Source organism: Polypterus senegalus, chromosome 5 (genome assembly GCF_016835505.1).
Source record: "Polypterus senegalus isolate Bchr_013 chromosome 5, ASM1683550v1, whole genome shotgun sequence".
Classification (NCBI taxonomy): domain Eukaryota; kingdom Metazoa; phylum Chordata; class Cladistia; order Polypteriformes; family Polypteridae; genus Polypterus; species Polypterus senegalus.
Genome location: NC_053158.1, coordinates 200,066,967 through 200,081,576, shown reverse-complemented (window position 1 = coordinate 200,081,576; position 14,610 = coordinate 200,066,967). Strand labels below are relative to the sequence as shown.

At 44.9% G+C, this 14,610-nt stretch overlaps 1 long non-coding RNA gene across 1 annotated transcript in view; it reads left to right on the top strand.

Annotated features, from left to right (window-relative positions):
* The first annotated feature begins 2,345 nt into the window (after positions 1-2,345).
* The window catches only part of LOC120530051, a 60,486-nt gene continuing 48,221 nt past the window's right edge, over positions 2,346-14,610 (top strand). Inside the window, exon 1 of the long non-coding RNA XR_005633895.1 lies at positions 2,346-2,414. This is a non-coding gene — a long non-coding RNA (uncharacterized LOC120530051). The remainder of the gene's footprint in view (positions 2,415-14,610) is intronic.

Genomic DNA, 14,610 nt, shown 5'->3' with positions numbered 1-14,610 from the left:
TTGTTTTTCCACCACCACACGCTTATTTACAATACTATTTACAATATTCAGTGCACACAAACCCACCTAAACCTAACACCACCAACCAAAGTCTTGGCCACACAATGCCTTCTTCTTCGGGCCACCTCCACACTCTCTTCTGCTTACTCTGTCCTTCTTCCACCCGACTCCAGCTTCGAATGAAGGGAGGTGGCCCCTTTTTTTAGCACCCGGATGTGCTCCAGGTGAATTCCGGCAATCACCCACCAACACGCCCCTGTGTGGCGGAAGTGCCGGATGCATACCTGGAAGCTCTTCGGGTGTCCCTTCTTCTTTTTCCCCCAGCACTTCCTGGTGTGTTGGAAGTGCTGAGGTCCAGGACTCCAAAGGCATCGGGGCGCTCCCTGGCGGTGACCACGGGCCCCTACAGGGTTGGACTTCCAAGCCCTCTACCCGTGGCCTCCAAAGCAACCAGGGTGGCGGCACCCACGTGATCCAGGGCTGGCATAGACCCTCTTCTGGTCCTTCAGGGTGTCCCGGCTGGGTCGTCGCCCCTGGCATCCCTGACACTATCTATCTATCTATTATATAGGCCTTTAATCTATCTATCTATCTATCTATCTATCTATCTATCTATCTATCTATCTATCTATCTATCTAACTATCTATCTGTCAAATAGCACCTTTCTATCTATCTAACTATCTATCTATCTATCTATCTATCTATCTATCTATCACATAGCACCTTTCTATCTATCTATCTATCTATCTATCTATCTATCTATCTATCTATCTATCTATCTATCTATCTATCTATCTATCTATCTAGAGCAGTGTTTTATTATTATAAATGTTTGTCTTTGAACACAATAGTGCAATGACAACATAACCTAAGGATTTCAGTTTATATCAATTTAGAAATGAATGGCTGCTGTTGTTTGCTGACTGCTGATGGGGGTTCTCTCTGTGGCTCTCTCTGCTCTCTTCGTTTTCTTAAACATGTCAAGGAAATAATTTTCTTGTCTCAAGGAAATGATACAACTTGCAGGGTAATTACTGGTACTGAAACAGGTCAGCGAATCCTTTTGAAAAATGACCGCTCTACCAGCATTAAGGTTGGCAGTTTTGCTTTAATTATTGCTAATTAGTTGACCTGTGATCTTCTAATTACTTCCCATCAGTGTTCACTGTTGATGTCTTTAAACTGCATTGTTACAGTGTTGATGAATGTCAGTCTGAGGCAAGGGAGGTAACACAGCAGTGTTTTATGGTGAAGAAACAACACTGGGGCCCATAGTTACTCACATAAACCAGATATAAATATAACATTGATCAATGAGATTGATTTAATAGTTCAAAAAATGAGAAACTGAAAGTTACATGGTGCATGTGTGTGTTTTTGTATAGATAGATAGATAGATAGATAGATAGATAGATAGATAGATAGATAGATAGATATGAAAGGCACTATATGATGATAGATAGATAGATAGATAGATAGATAGATAGATAAACAAGGACATGGAGGAAAGCAATTCTTTCATATGGTAAGGTACAAAGTCAATACAATAACAACCAAGTAGGTGATTTGAACTTGGGTGCCAAAGGCAGGAGTGCCAATCCCTGAACCGCCGTGCCACAAAAATGCTTATATATACTGTATTTATAAATCTGCTTTCATACTGCTGAGTAACTCTGTTACAACCCCAGTGCCAAATGTGCTTCTCATCACAGTTAAGGAAAACAGCCAGCTGGAATGCCAATAAGACCACAAATCTTAAAAGTGGCACTTCTCCAGTTTTTCATTTCAACAATAAACATGGAGCTGGAACAGAGGGCCGCCTAATTATACCCTCGCCTCTTCTGACTCTTCAGGCACACGACTTCTGTAGGAGAAGGGCGCCTTTCATCCGCGATCGAATCAAAATTATGAGGTACTGCAAATGACAAACTCGCTGCCGGCCGCTAGACTGCTCGTCCGCCCTTATTGGTGTACTAAATTGCAACTCCCTGCTGTCCAGAAAGCCGTGCGTTCACTAATGGAGACGGACGCATTTGCCATTTAAGGCGGTGTTTTTTACACCACGGGTTACGTGTTTGTGATGGGTCGCCACATGATGACATAAAATTAGGAGTCCGTCCAAGCGCGAATTCTGTGTCGCGAGATATGCCAGCCGATATTTAATTATTGCGACAGCATTTGTAACAATGCCAAAGAGCGTTCGAAAATATAATAAATATTCCCCACCCACTCCCCATGTCACAGCCTATTAAACAATCCAACTGAGATGACTGACAAGCAAAGAAACGTATAGGAAATGAGAGCGGAGAGGCGGGAAAGACACTGGCAAGCGCGCGAGCGGAAGGCATAGCGGCGCCAGAATTAAAGCGTCGGCTTGAAAACTCACAGGTGCGGCACGAGGCAGTGAAGCAGGGTGAGTGAATTGGGTGGGAGTATATAGTGACGTGGCAGTGTTGTACAATACATTAAGTTTCATGGGCGCCGAGAGAGTTTATGTGAATTGAATCTAAATCTTTAACTGATGTGTAAAGAAAAGTTTGGTTTGTTTAATGTGCCTCGGCAAGAAAGAATAATGTTGAAGGGGTTCGAATAATGGCCATCTACTCGTAGCATGAAGGATGTGTTTGTTAGACCATTGAGAACTATAAGAACACCAGAAAACAATTTCCTACATAATATCTTTATATATAATACGCTACCGTGGCTGTCCGTTTGTCTGTCCAGGATTTTATATCACCTGTTGCTCTCAAACCGTTTGACCGATTGACTTGAAATTTGGTATACATGTGAAACGTGACGTCAACTATCCGCTTTTGGGGTGATGATTGGCCTCTAAGGTTATTCCTCTTCATTTTATTTTATTGTAGAATCAACTCTCGGCAGTGGCCAGCAGGGCGGCCGTGTGGCGCATGCGTACGGGTGCCGTTCTCATTCCCTACCACCTTCGCAGTCACTTCTCCTACCTCTTCCTCTTCATATCAAATCATTCTTCAGGCAGATTGGAGACTCAAGTGTCAGCTTAATTAAGTGAAAAATTAAAGAAGACATACTAAGTAATTGCAACACAAACACGGAATTAATCAATTTTAATGCGAAAAGATGTCAACAACAGATGAGTAGAAGTGGGCCGCTAGGGTGGAGACAAGAAGAGCGGCTCAGGAAGCAACAAGCGCATCAACCTCTGAGCAAACGAATGGTAAACATACAGAGAAAGAGGAGGAAAACTAGGAAGGCTCACGTCAAGTGTATTCACTGCACATTATTGGGCAGTGCGCTGTTACTGGTACTGTATAATAGGCTCTTAAGCGCCAGTAACGGCACACTGCATGGAATAACGTGCAGTGAATACACTTGACTTGCTCTTTCGCTCTGTGTCAGCCTGTCCTAAATGCTGAGTGTGCTCTTCATAATTTTGATCCTCTTTCTCTGTACGTTTAGCATTCGTTTGCTCAGAGGTTGATTTGTTTGCTGCTTCCTGAGCAGCTCTTCTTCTCCCCACCCTAGCGGCCCACTTCTTCTCCTCTTTGGCCGGCATCTTTTCACATTAAAACTGATTAAGTGTTTGTGTTACAATTTCTTGGTACATTATCCTTAATATTTTACTTAAGCTGGCACTTGAGTCTTCAATCTGCCTGAAGAATGATTTAAGACATGAAGATGTAGAGGAAGTGATGGCGAAGGTGGTAGCGATGGGAATTGCGCCCGTACGCTTCTGCCGCCCACTGCCAAGACTTGATTCTACAATAAAATAAAGAGCAATAATTCCAAAACTGTTGGCTTTTAATATAAAGCTGTAGTGCAGGGTTTTAGCGTAGTATATCCATCCATTATCCAACCCGCTATATCCTTACTACAGGGTCACGGGGGGTCTGCTGGAGCCAATCACAGCCAACATAGGGTGTAAGGAAGGAGACAAATCCCAGGCAGGGCGCACGCACGCACACACACACACACAAGGGACAATTTAGGATCACCAGTGCACCTAACCTGCATGTCTTTGGACTGTGGAAGGAAACCCACGCAGACAAGGGGAGAACTCGGCGTAGTATATGTGTACCAAATTTCAGGCTACAGGTTATTTGGTTTTTAACCTTGACCTTTGACCTAAATGGTCAATCATCACCCCGAAAGCGCACAGTAGACGTCACGTACTACATGTGTACCACATTTCAGGTCAATAGTTCAAAAGGTTTGTGAGCTACAGGTGATTTAAAATCCTGCACAGACCGACGGCCACGGTAGCGTATTATATAAGAAGAGAATTTCATATTCTAAATTTCCAAAGATGAGTCTGATCAGGTCAGATGCCCGGGAGGACTAAAAAAACAAAACACAAACCTCCATGGAATGGTTTGTGTGTGTGTGTATGTGTGTACGTGTGTGTGTATGTATGTAGAAATTGTAGACCACCAGGGTGAGTGCAGCTGTACGAACCCAACACAGATGGGTAGAGACGCGAGTTGCCACACGACACAAATTTTATTTATAGTGTGGAGCCCTTCTAACTTGCTCCTTACAGCAATTAGCACAGTCGCAAGCACCAGAAACAGTACTCTCTCCTTTCTTTGCCGCCTCCACTCCTCACCCAGCAAGCTTCGTCCACCTCCTCCCGACTCTGGCTCCCTGAATGGAGTGAGGCGGCCCCTTTTATAGGGCACCTGGAAGTGCTACAGATGCTCCCAAACCTTCTTCCGACAGACTTCCGGGTGTGGCAGAAGTGCTGCAGCCCAGGGCTCGGGAAATGTTCAGGCACCTTCTGGTGGTGGCCACGGGCCCCAACAGGGTTGTGCTTCTAAACTCAACTTGTGAGCCAGGGGGTTTACCCTCTTGTGTTCCGGGGAAGGTATTGCCCTGAATAAGTCCTGTCCCTTGGTCCTTCCATCACAGGGGCGTCCCGGCCAGGGTCCGCCACAGTTATATAATACGAATGTTGGGCACGCGTCCAACAGCTGTTTCAAAGCTCAGCCAGTCTTCACTCAAACACAGCCTGTGGTCATGTGGAGCAGATTCCTGACTTAAAGCCAAGACTGAAGGCTGCTTGTGGATTTCTTTGAAAATTCACATGCATGTGTCCATAAAACACTCACATTTCTGTGAGAGAGGCCTCATTATACTCTGTCTAGTCCAGACTTGAACCCCGGGCCAAGTAAGTCATAGGTGAAACTGTCTGTCGTTACTGTAGGCCACTGGTACCATCTCAGTAGGCTGCGTCATGGGTTTCCTTTCTTCTTTTAAAGGCTCCTTTCCAGTCCGTTCTATTTAGAAATTTTCATGTTTACATGTTGGAGGTGCAAAACCAAGCAGTGTTCCTGTATTACTCAACAGACATGCTGGGAAGCCCGAAGGCTGCTAATCCTTATGAATGCGTCTCCTATACACAAGTTCACTCTCAAAACAAAGGTAGTGATATTGGAATTTCTGAGGAGCACAAATAGATAGATAGATACTTTATTAATCCCAAGGGGAAATTCACATACTCCAGCAGCAGCATACTGATACAAAAAACAATATTAAATTAAAGAGTGATAACAATGCAGTGCAAGTTTTAAAAAATGCAAGGTGGAGAGTGTGAGGCAGGTATAACAGACAATATAACTTTGTATAATGTTAATGTTTACCCCCCCCCCATGGGTGGAACTGAAGAGTCGCATAGTGTGGGGTCTCCTCAGTCTGTCAGTGGAGCAGGACGGAGACAGCAGTCTGTCGCTGAAGCTGCTCCTCTGTCTGGAGATGATCCTGTCCAGTGGATGCAGTGGATTCTCCACGATTGACAGGAGTCTGCTCAGTGCCCGTCGCTCTGCCATGGATGTCAAACTGTCTAGCTCCGTGCCTACAATCCTGCCTTCCTCACTAGTTTGTCCAGGCGTGAGGCGTCCTTCTTTATGCTGCCCCCCCAGCACATCACCGCGTAGAAGAGGGCGCTCGCCACAACTGTCTGGTAGAACATCTGCAGCATCTTATTGCAGATGTTGAAGGACGCCAGCCTTCTAAGAAAGTATAGTGGGCTCTGACCTCTCTTGCACAGAGCATCAGGGTTGGCTGTCCAGTCCAGTTTATCATCCGGCTGCACTCCCAGGTATTTATAGGTCTGCACCCTCCCCACAGTCACCTCTGATGATCATGGTGTCCGTGAAGGACCTGGTCCTCCTAAAATCCACCACCAGCTCCTTGGTTTAGCTGGTGTTCAGTTGTAGGTGGTTTGAGTCGCACATTTTTAACAAAGTCCTTGATTAGGTTCCTATACTCTTCCTCCTGCCCACTTCTGATGCAGCCCACGATAGCAGTGTCACCAGTGAACTTTTGCAAGTGGCAGGACTCCAAGTTGTATTGGAAGTCTGATGTATGTTGGCTGAACAGGACGGGAGAAAGTCCAGTCCCCTGCGGTGCTCCTGTGTTGCTGACCACAATGTCAGACCTGCAGTTCACGAGACGCACATACTGGGGTCTGTCTGTAAGAGAGTCCACAATCCATGCCACCAGGTATGAATCTACTGCCATCTCTGTCAGCTTGTCCCTAAGGAGCAGAAGTTGGATGGTGCTAAAGTTGCTAGAGAAGTCCAGAAACATCATTCTTACAGCACCACTGCCTCCGTCCAAGTGGGAGAGGGATCAGTGTAGCATGTAGATAAATATCATGTGCATTTAGTCCTTAGTGAAATCTAATAAATGTTCAGTACGTCACTGTGGACAATAATCTTTGCACCCATGTTGGGTATAGCGGGTCCACAACTCAGATTAAAAAGGCCAGTTTTAAATAGATAATCGCTTAAAAAGGAGGCGTGGTAGTGTGGCCGGAGCGGTTCCCGAGTGCCCTGTGATGCGGGTGGTCCTCGCTTAAGTGCACAGGTGAGGAGTCGTTTGCATCTATAACTGATGCTGGGATCTGCTAATTGTCACAACTGATCCACGTACCTATTATATATAATAGGAATGCAAGTGTGGAGGAGAAGAAAAAATGAAAAGAGGAAAAAAGAAACGGAAGTTAAGGAAGAAGGCAGATGGAAATTAGGCAGCCAGTATGTGCGAGAGAGAGAGCGAGCGAGTGAGTACAGTCTCGCGGATGTATGCAGGCAGCTGGGAGAGGCGAGCCTTAAGGGGCCGATGGTAGTGGTTGCTCCTGCTGAGCGCTTGTATGGAGCAGGAGTGACTGAGAGAAATTTGGCTCACCACAGCGGTGGTCAGATTTGGAGTGGAACCCCAGCGTGAGTGTCCTGGCCGTTGTGGGAAGCCAAGTCTCGGTCTGGCAGGGGCTGAACGAAGCCACGGATCAGGAGGCCACCAGACCAGTCGAGTGAAGAAGGTCAGCTTCAGGTAGGGTGACTCCCCTGCTGCATAGCCTGGATGGGAAGCAGGGGGGTCACCAGTAAAAGAAGGCACCGGCTTTGTTTTAAAAGACTGCTTCTAGCCGTTGTTTTTAACCTCATTGTTTTTATGGATCTATTTATATGATTTTTAACCTCCAGTTTTTCACTAGCTTTTAATGGATTATTTATTTAATGACTTATTTGAAGCACTGCACTATTTGGACACTAGTTTTTGGTTTGTTGATTTTAATAAAAGCACTTTTGCACTTTTTGCACCATCCCCTTGATTTGTTGTCTCATGGTCCAGCTCATCAGTGACATTACCAGCGGTGTCGGGTTCTAGAGCTCCCCAGAAGCTAGATGGGAGCATGGAGCTGAACCTGCATTGTCACACCATGTGGTAGCCTGCTTATAAAAACGTGGGGGGGAATTTCATATTTGATTTGTTACAATGAGCAAATTCTTAAGACCACTTATCCTAAAACTGGGTTGAGCCTCATTTTGCTCCCAGAACAACCCCAGTTCTTAGTGGCATGGATTGTATAAGATGTTAGAAACATTCCTTTGAGATTCTGGTCCATGCAATTTTTGGCAGATTTGTCAGCTGCATCTTCATGCTGTGAACCTCCCGTTCTACCACATCCCAAAGGTAATCTATTGGACCCGGATCATGTGACTTGGTTGACCACTGAAAAACACTGGACTTGTTGTCATGCTCATGAAGGTCTGTGACTTTTGCATTGTAATGTGGTGCATTATCATGGTGGAAGTGTCAGTAAGAAGTGGGGTACATTATGGGATACACATTGAAGGGTCATGGCAGTCAAGAGATGACTGATTGGTATTAATAGGCCCAAAGTGTGGCTGCCAAACATTCTCCTTTACATTATTCCAGCACCAGCCTGGACTGTTGATATAAGGAAGGCCGTGCTCATGCTGTTGGTGCCAAGTTCTGAGCCTACCATTTGTGTGCCTCAGCAGAATTTGAGATTCATCAGACCAGACTACATTTTTCCAGTCTCCAGCTGATGAGTTTTGGTGAGTCTGTTTGCACTGCAGCCTCCGCTTTCTGTTCTTGGCTGAGAGGAGTGGAACCTGATGTGGTCTTCAGCTCTTGAAGCCGTCTGCCCCAAGGTTTGACGTGTTACGCATCTTGAGATGCTTTTCTGCTCATCACAGTTGGTCCTCATTTTTACCGTAAGCCCTTCTGTCAGCTTAAACCAGTCTGGCCATTGTCCTCTGACCTCTCTCATCAACAAGGTGTGTCTGTCCACAGAGCTGCTGCTCACTGGATTTCTTTTTAATTTTCTCACCATTGTGAGTGAACTGTGCAGACTCTTGTGTGTGAAAATCCCAGGAGATCAGCAGTTCCAGAAATACTCAAAAACCACCCATCTGGCACCAACAATCATGTCATCCGTTAATTTTTACATTTTATTCTTTTCACAGAAGGCTCTCTGGTCAGATGATATTAAAATTGAACGTTTTAGCCATCATGGGGAAACGCCTTGTGTGGCGCAAACCCAAGACTTCTCATCACCCCGATAGCACAATTCCCACAGTGAAGCATGGTGGTGTAGGCAGCATCATACTGTGGGGACAGGAAAACTGGTCAGGATTGAAGGAAAGATGGATGGTGCTAAATTTGGGGCAATCCTTGAGGAAAACCTGTTTCAGCCAACCAGAGTTTTGAGACTGGGATGAAGGGTCACCTTGCAGCAGGAGGACAATGAACGACCTTAAACATACTGCTAAAGTGACACTGGAATGGTTTGAAGGGAAGCTTTTTGAGATGTCTTGGAATGGCCTCCTCAATGGCCAGCCCTCAATCCAATGGAGAATCGGTGGCATGACGTGAAGATTGAGGGACACCAACTTAACCCATCAGACGTGAAGGGGCACATTTGTCTTAAGGAATAAGCAAAAATCCCAGTAGCTAGATGTGCTCAGTAAGGAGACTTGCAGCTGGAATGGCAGCCAAAGGGGGCTTCACGAAGTATTGAATGGTGGGGGGAGCGTGGGGCAGTTTGTAAGTGAATGCCTATGCACACTCGTGAGTGTGTGTGGCAGTGGTGTTTTTTTTGGTTGTATTTGTGTCACAATAAAAAATTCTTTGCCTTCAAAGTGTTAGTCATTTTGTGTGTTTAACCCCTCAAAAATCCATTTTAGTTCCAGGTTGTAATGCAACAAACCACTGAGGGAGGATGAATGCTTTTGTAAGGCACTCTCTGTAAGACGATTAGACAACTTAAATGCAGGACATAATGAGTCACAAAATCCCAAGTCTTCTTACAATGAGGTAAAGTCACTCCGTTTCACATTATGGGCCAGTTATGGGACTTAAACTGGTATTTTCATTGATGGATTGAAGGCCAGAGGTCCACGTGTCCATCAATAAATTCTTTCGCCTGAAGCCTGTAAACCATAAGAACTGATTGAGATCATTTTATAATAAGTAGAATGCCCAGTGAGGGTGCTGAGTGGTCTTGTGGCCTCGGAACCCCTGCTTTTTCTGTTGCTTAGTATTGCCTAACCTTATTTTTATATTTCTGTTTTTTTATAAACTTTTCATCTTGTACAACACTTTGAGCTACATCATTTGTATGAAAACGTGGTATAGAAATAAATGTCAGTCAGTCATTTTCCAACCTGCTATATCCTAACACAGGGTCACGGAGGGGTCTGCTGTAGCCAATCCCAGCCAGCACAGAGCGCAAGGCAGGAACAAACACACACACCAGGGACAACTTAGGATCACCAATGCACCTAACCTGCATGTCTTTGGACTGTGGGAGGAAACCGGAGCGCCCGGAGGAAACCCACACAGACACGGGGAGAACATGTAAACTCCATGCAGGGAGGACCCAGGAAGCGAACCCAGTTCTCCTAAGTGCGAAGCAGCAGCACCACCATGCCGCCCTGACAAAAATGTTGTTGTTGTGATCTTTGTTCAGTTTTAAACCACTAGACCACACTCCTCACCGTAGTGAAAGGCACCATGAGTTCATTTGCTTCTTCTGGTGTAAAACAGGACTCAACCCTGACCCCACAAAACCCACTCGCAGCAGGCTGTCTTGATGTATAGACACAATGGGCACTGGCCGGGGTACTCCAGGAGCATAGGGGCCCACAATGTTTCCAATGCCCATGTATATTTCTGTTTACTATCAAAACAGAGGCCACACTGCACTATTTTGCTTGGGGACCTATGATGCTGTTAAGACCACCTTGACTCACATACATGCATATTCACACTCTTACAAGTCAGCAATTCACCTACTGTGCTTATTTCTGCAAGGTAATATTCTTAAAAAAATAAAAATCAAGCTTTTAATACATCCCCCAAATCAGAAAAAGTTGGGACGGTAAGGAAAACACAAATTTAAAAAAACGCAGTGATTCTTAAATGTACTATGACTTTAATTTCATGGCAGACTGTATGAACCCAAGATATTTCATGTTTTGTCTGGTCTGCTTTGTTTCATTTGTTAATCTATATCCATTCCTGTAGTATTTCAGGCTTGCAACACATTACAAAAAACAGTTGGGACATGGGGCGGCTGATGTAAAATTAAAGCCAGTAATGATGAAGTAATGACGTAAACTGAAACAGGGGATTGTAATCCTGATTCGGTATCCACAAAAGGCCGAGTCTTTGAGGAGCAAAGATGGGCAGAGGATCTCCAGTTTGTCAAAAAATACATGAGAAAGTAATTGAAACGTTTCAAAGCAGTGTTCCACAAAGAAAAGATTGGCATGGATTTGCATGTTTCTCCCTCTGCAGTGCATAATATCATGAAATGGCTCAAGAAAACTGGAGGAATTTCAGTGTGTAAAGGGCAAGGCTCAGCTGAACACTCGTGATGTCTGATCCCTAAAATAGTGCTGTGTCATCAGCAGCTGGTATCACCACATGGGATTACTTTTTTTTTTTTTTTTCTTTAGCACGTGTAAGGAGCAGGTTGAGGAGACCCTGGTGAGGTGGAGATATGCTCTAGAGAGGAGAGGGATGAAGATCAGTAGGACCACCAAGACAGAATACATGGGTGTAAATGAGACGGAGGTCAGTAGAATGGTAAGGATGCAGGGGGTAGACCTGGTGAAGGTGGATGAGTTTAAATACTTCGGAGCAACAGTACAGAGCAACAGGAAGAAAGGTGAAGAGAGTGTGGGCAGGGTGGAGTGGGTGGAGAAGAGTGTCAGGAGTGATTTGTGACAGACGGGTATCCGTAAGAGTAAAAGGGGAAGGGCGGTAGTGAGACCAGCTATGTTATATGGGCTGGAGATGGTGGCACAGGAGAAAGAGCTGGAAGTGGCAGAGTTAAAGATGTTAAGATTTGCATTGGGTATGACGAGGATGGACAGGATTAGAAATGAGGACATTAGAGGGTCAGCTCAGGTTGGACAGTTTGGAGGCAAAGTCAGAGAGGCGAGATTGTGTTGGTTTGGACTTGTGAAGTGGAGAGATGCTGAGTATATTGGGAGAAGGATACTAAGGATAGAGCTGCTAGGCAAGAGGAGAAGAGGAAGACCTAAGAGAAGGTTTATGGATGCGGTGAGAGAGGACATGCAGGTGATGGGGGTAACCGAGCAAGATGACAGGACAGGAAGATATGGAAACAGATGATCCACTGAAGCAACCCCTAATGGGAGTAACCAAAAGAAGAAGACGACAATGACTTTGGCAAACCTTTGTCAAGCACTCAATACAGAGCTACATTCACAAAGGCCACTTAAGACTTTACTGTGCATAAAAGAAGCCCCATGTTAACTATTTCCAGAAGCGTAGTAGGTTTTTCTCTGTGCTCTGAGGCATCTTTGATGGTCCATCACACCGTGGAAACTTGCATTTTGTCAAACGAATTAGCATTCCAGCTCTTTTTTTTTTTTTTTTTAGAAGAAATCAACACTGTGTGCTCTGGACCAAAGATGAAAAAGACCATCCAGACTGTTCTCCGCAACAAGTCCAAAAGCCAGGGTCTGTCATAGTATGGGGTTGTATCAGTGCCCTTGGCAACTTAATTCATTAATGCAGAAAAGTACATTGAGATTTTAGAGCAACATATGCTGCCTTCAAGATGACGTCTTTTCCAGGAATGTCCATGCTATTCTTTCAACAAGACAATGCGAAATCACTTTCTGCACACAAGACAAAGCCATGGCTGTGAAAGATGAGTGTCTGGGTACTCGACTGCCCTGCGTTCAGTCCTCGCCTGTCCCCAGTAAAGAACATGTGGAGAATCTGTAAACAAAAAATGTGATGACAAAGACCCTGTACCGTTGCAAAAGTACACCAGAAATTCTTCATCGCTAGGTATCCTCCGTGCCAAAACGTGTTTTGTGTGTTGTGAGGAGGAATGAAGACGTTACAAAGTGGTAAATGCTTTCCTGGCCTAACATTCTTGGAATGTGTTGTAGGCCTGAAATGCTGGGATGTACAATGTACAGCATTGTCGGGCAACCGGTGCGCGCGCTGTGGAATTTTCTAGGGGCGCCGCGAAAACTTTTGTAAAATATTTAAAATTGCTAGTGTTTTTGAAATTTTGGTTGATTGGAAAAACAGATAATGGAACACTTACAGAAATGAAGTCTAAGAAACGCTAGAGACTTCAAATAATCGACAAGGAAATGCGCATCTGTCTTTCGAAAATTGATCCTCGCATCAGTCTCATATGTGCTGAAAAACAATCTCAACGTTCACATTAATTAAATTTAAGATTTATCCTTTGATTCCTTTATTAATAAAATGTCTTTCAAACTTGTAAAATTAATTGTTTTTATTGGCGATTGTCCATAGATTGTGTTGTCACGACTTTAATTATGGGCAGTCCCTCAGGTGTGCCGCAAAAGAAAATTTTTGGATGAAAAAGTTTGCCTTTCACTGATGTACAGGGTGAGTCAAATTTTGTTAACACTAATGGATTATTTTTATCTCAACCACACCTTTCCAGGTCAATGGATAGGTCTTGGTGGACCATTGCTATGGCCTCCACACTCCTGTGATTTCTGATTATGGGGTATGGTGAAGGATCTCTGCGGTTTTCCCAGTTGATTCTGGGCTTCGTCAGGGGTGTGTTTTTGCTTCTACTCTGTTCAACGCTTGTATGGACTGGGAGTTGGGCAAGGTCGTGGTGTTCAGCGGTTGTGGGGCATCTGTAGGTGAAGAAAGATTCACTGATCTTGACTTTGCTGACAATGCTGAGATCTTCGTGGAGTCAATGGAGGCTCTGATTGGGGCACTCGAGAGACTGAGAGAGGAGTCAGAGTGTCTGGGCTTGCGAGTGTCCTGATAAAGATCCAGGCCTTTAATGACCTCTTGGGGACAGCCACCAGTTGTGTGTCTGTCTGTGGACAGAGTGTTAAACTTGTCGAGAGGTTTTCTTATCTCGGTGGTGACAGTCATGTCTCTGGTGACTCTTCTTCTGTCCACCCTGGCCATCGGACCTTACTCTTATTCTATGTTAATTAATGTTGACTTATGTTTATTCTTTTATTGTGTCTTCTATTTCTCTATTCATTTTGTAAAGCACTTTGAGCTACATTTTTTTGTATGAATATGTGCTATATAAATAAATGTTGATTGAAATAAATGTTGATTCCTATGAAGTCAGTAGACGGATTGGGAGAGCATGGGGTGTCATGAGGTCGCTGGAAAGGGTGTGTGGTGCTCCTGATATCTATGCAAAAGGACGAAGGTCCAAGTCTTTAGTGTCCTGGTGCTTCCTGTCTTGCTATATGTTTGCGAGACATGGACCTATCCAGTGACCTGAGACGAAGACTGGACTCCTTCATTACAGTGTCTCTCTGGAGAGTCCTTGGGTACCGTTGGTTTGACTTTGTGTTGCTCATGGAGTCCTGAATGAAGCACATGACCTGCATTGTGAGGGAGCGTCAGTTACGGCACTACGGCCATGTGGCGCGTTTCCCCGAGGGTGATCCGGCTCGTTGGATCCTCACTTCACTGTTGGGGACCCGATTGGCTGGACCAGGCCAAGGGGTTGCCCACGTAACACCTGGCTGCAGCAGATAGAGGGTCATTTCCGGAGGGTGGGACTGGACTGTGTGTCTGCCTGAGGGGTTGCCAACCGGGATCCGAGTTGTTTCGTCGTTTAGTGGGTGCAGCAACACACTGTACCAGTGCAGGCTCCCCAACTTGACTTGATTTGTGAAGGAGTGTGTGTGTATAACAGTAAAGGTTGTGATATCAATGACCTGAAGGTCAGAATACAGACTGTGGTGTCCTCTATACCCTGTGAAATGTGTGTCCGGGCTTTAAATGGTACTGTTGCTCGTTGTTTTTTGTGT